Below are 4398 nucleotides of genomic sequence, written 5' to 3' on the forward strand. Positions count from 1 at the left end.
AATGTTGGTTAAATTGCATCGATATTGAAAATCATGTTTTGACGTTCTAATAAAGCTTAGGATTGATCCTATTGATTCATTTATAACATAGATGTTAGGTGGCATGAACCACTACTGTTATTTTGTGCTTTAGATTCTAAGTTGATGGCTTTAAGAACTTAAACCTTGTTGCATTGTATAACATGCTCTTTTGTTGTTGAATTGCATGGATAATGCGATTCTTATTAACTTGTATTCAAATATGCTTTTGTCATGCTGTATGGATTACTCTAGACCTAGTTCAATTGTATTGAAAATGCAATTCATATTAATCTATGCTCAAGTATCCTTCTTGTCGTGTTCTTTGGATTATCCCAACCATGATTCATTTCATACACGTATGTATATTATGATTCTTGTTGCTTAGACTCTAAGGTATCTTAGGATGCTCCCCGAGTCTCACTTGGACATAGACGTTAGGTGGCATGAGCCCGTTTAACATGTTTCACCTTAAGGTGATAAATTTGTAAAATGTTAGGTCGATGCATGCTCATCTCCTACGAGTAGCTTTATGTTACTCACCCCTACGATACTGGGGCATATTTCAGGTACGAAGACTTGGTTCGTGAAGCCTAGCATTCCTTGGATGTCGTGTAGCTTTCAAGTTTCCATTTCATGTAAATGTTAGCATGAAATGTCATTTTGTAGACTTATATGTCAAAATATGTATATTTGATTCCATGTATGTAATGTGTACTTAAGTACACTCCTTTCAATGTAATTGATATGTATAAGACGCGGCCAGAGGCCAATGACATGTATATTGTGTTCTATGTACTTTTTAACTTCATGAAATATTGTGAAAATCTTGAAAAATCGCAAGTTATTGCTTCACCATGGTTGCATCAGGTGTGAGAATTCCATTTTCATTCTTTTATAGGGTCTTATTAATCTTGTATGAAGTGTGTCCAAGGGTCAAACGGTCATTTGATCCCGTTTTGTATTTTTGGATTCCGAGTTTTCATTCCAAGTTCCATTTTTGCCTTTTTGCCCATTGGGGGGTCGGGTTTTGTATCAGTGGTATTTTTAAGTCGTGGACCATTGTAGCATGTCCAAATAGGTAAGTTACGTTTGCGTGTATGGTCGTTTCCGGGCAAAACCTTATCGTTTGTGTTTTGAGCCTCTTGTGAATTCATTTCGCATTTTTTTTGCATATTCTAATCTAGGAGCATTATGGACCTTTCACGGTGGTTTTATTTTCTTCTTTCAACATGGTTGAATAGAAAACATTATTTTAGGGGGGGTTTCTTTTCCGTGTTTTTCCAGAAAATGTCGTCTTGGCATCGGAAATCACTTACGAAGTTTAGCTTTCAGTTTTCTATATAGCAGCTTTTTCGACCCTCTGGACCTGATTTCTTGGGAGGGCATTTTGGGCATTTTACATTGCATTTTTTTTTAATTCTCTTGCATTTTTGCAAAAAAATTCATCTAGGCCTCCAAATTTTGAGGGGGGTTTCTTCTTTGTGTTTTTGCAAAAAAATTCATCTAGGCCTCCAAATTCAGCCTCTATTCGGGATTTTTCTGGAAAATAAGCCCGCAGCAACTTTATGGGCTGCTGCTGCTAGCCATGGTGCACCCAGCACGCGCGCGGCGTGCATGGGGGCTGTCATGGCCCCCTTGTCGGGCCGCCGCGACGTCAACTCTTCTTTTGGGCCTTTCTCCTTCGTCCGGACTTCGATTCAAGTGAATTTTTTTTTGAACTTGACTAATTTTTTGCTGTCTTTCCAACGATATGCTCGGTTGTACCCGGTTCTTCCTAGATAATTACCAGTTTACCCTTTTTGCCTTAAGTGCTCATTTTTTTTTTGTCATGCCGTTTCTCCTTCGACCGGACTCCGAATCATGCGATTCTTGAGTCCATCTTAATTAGTTTTTCGTTGTCCTTCCAGTGGTGTGCTCGGTGGCACCCGAATCTACAACTTTCATAAATGACTATTTTGCCCCTGGGGGCTTATTTGTCATATTTTCGATCTTTTGCTTCCGCATCAGTTCTTATTGAGTTCCACGACCTCATGGAAGGTCACTTTGACTTCTTAGAGTCTTGTTTTCTATTTTTGCTTCCGTATTCAGATCCGTTATCGGATCATCCTTACGGTTCATCACAGGACACACTGTCCTAAAAGCCAGGGTCGTCACAATCTCAAATAATACAAAACTAATAATGAAATATATATATATATAATTTTAATTCTTAAAAAAAATTCGGGTTGTTACATTCTCCACCATTTAAAAAGAATTTCGTCCCGAAATTCAGATCCAAAAATTTTCGCATACCTGAAAACATTAAAAGTGGTAAAACAAAATCCAAAAATCATTACCCCAGGCAATGCGAGATACCATGACATGAATAACGTTGTGGTAGCTGACAGTGCTAATTACCCACCCACACACTCCGTAACCGTTGTGATAGCTAATCAATGTCGTCACCCACCCACAAAAGCAAGGTCAATAATAACACCAGGCAATACCACATGCCAAATCACAATTATTGACCACCCTAGTCACTGTCAGTGAATGACACCCGCCCACACACACCAAGCTACGAGCAGTAGCTAATCAGAACTTAACACTCGCCCACTCATACCCGTCAACAACATCACCAAACTCACACTTCCGGCTGGGTACAGGCTCTGATACCATTCTGTCACGCCTCGAATTTTTTTCTAAATAAATTCCTCGAATTTAAATCAAAATACATCAATTGTACACCCAGGATCTCAAAAGAAATAAAATATCCTTTATTGATACAACAATCAAGTTCCTCAATTAAATATACAAAAATCTCTAAATAATTAAATAAAAATCCTTAACACCAATTCTTCCACCTAAGCCTGCTACTAGCATCCAAGTTCATCCTTGGTACCTGAAACTGTAGGGGGGTGAGACAGGGAAGTCTCAGTAGGAAAACATAACAAGAATTTTGAAGGGGTTTCATGAAAATCAGTCTCACAAAATATATATATATGCTTTTAAAAAAAATACATATATGCAATTTTAACAAGATAACATTAACAAAATATTTGAGATAAAAATCACTCCAAACGATTCAAGGTATGAAAATACCTACCTTATAAAATAAATAAATCATTCGTTAGATAATCAAAAAAGCCTCAAAGCTCTCTGCCTCTGTGCAAAACTCTCGGCACTCTTTTCAATATTGCTTTCATTCTGTATCCTTACCAAACAGATACAATATATAGGTAATTTCCATGAACATAATTTACACAACACACCATAAAATTTTATCACTTTTGGCCACAAATATCTAATGGGTCCCGCGAATACAATTGTACATTACCTTTTCAATTTTGCTTTCTCTTTCTAAGTCGGTTGGTCTCTTCTTTCTCCTTCCACTTCTATCTCATCCCAATTTATCTTTCCTTTCCTTATCTGATTCATTGCATTCTTTAAACTAATAATACAATCTCTCAAAACCCATGTGAAGGCAAAACAACCCACAAGTGGGCCCGCCAAAAATCAGCATTATGATTTCCATTTTAAACTCTCTAAACTCAGCTGGTTCATCTCCTCTGCATGATACACCAAAAATATATATAAATTATATATATACAAAGTAAACAATTCCAAACCCATCATTTATCTTCAAGTGAGACCCACTATTTATCATCACCTTCCATTATCTTATATATCAGATTATATATATATATATATATATCTAATATATATACAATGCATACACTTTTGTAACAAATATCAAACCCACCAACTTTTCTCTCTTCCTATTTCTTTTCTTTTCCTTTTTGTTTTTTTTTTTTCGTTCTCCAATCTCTCGGCTGGTCCCTTTTGCTACTACAATCAGAGGGACAAAATATATCATATATATGCATATGCAAACTAAATCAATTCAAGTGGGACCCACACCCACCAATTTTTCTTTTTTCTAATTTTCCCACTACTGGTTCCTCATTTCGGCAGTGCACTCCTCAACAGAAGCACCAAATATATATATTTATATAATATATATACAATGTGACAAATATTCAATCAACCCACAAATATCTTTTTTTTTTTCTTTCTCTGAATTCGGCTACAGCATCACCATTTGATGCCTCCAACATATGATATATATACATACATATATACGCATACAAAAGTCAAATCCAATAAACTATAAGTCTCTAATTAAAATTAAGAATCACTCTCCAATTGATAAGTCTCCAATAATACAAAACTAATAATGAAATATATATATATATATATATATATAATTTCAATTCCTAAAAAAAATTCAGGTTGTCACATAAATAATAAGTCATGCAATATAAATCCAAAAATAAACAAAACAAGAACAGGTGAATAAAACTATGAAATCCCCTGTTCTAATCCAATTAAAACATG

The 4398-nt window shown here is 35.6% G+C and overlaps 1 long non-coding RNA gene across 1 annotated transcript; it reads right to left on the reverse strand.

Moving 5' to 3' along the window:
- Nucleotides 1-2756: 2756 nt before the first annotated feature.
- Nucleotides 2757-3204, reverse strand: LOC132298836 (uncharacterized). Its single transcript, XR_009479973.1, has 2 exons — nucleotides 3107-3204; nucleotides 2757-2908 (listed from the first exon to the last, which is right to left on the reverse strand). It is a non-coding gene; the product is annotated as an uncharacterized LOC132298836 (long non-coding RNA).
- Between the last annotated feature and the right edge of the window lie 1194 nt (nucleotides 3205-4398).

The sequence above is a fragment of the Cornus florida genome, unplaced genomic scaffold, assembly GCF_030987335.1.
Source record: "Cornus florida cultivar Cherokee Brave unplaced genomic scaffold, ASM3098733v1 CherokeeBrave_3.0.0_Hap2_Chr03, whole genome shotgun sequence".
NCBI lineage: Eukaryota > Viridiplantae > Streptophyta > Magnoliopsida > Cornales > Cornaceae > Cornus > Cornus florida.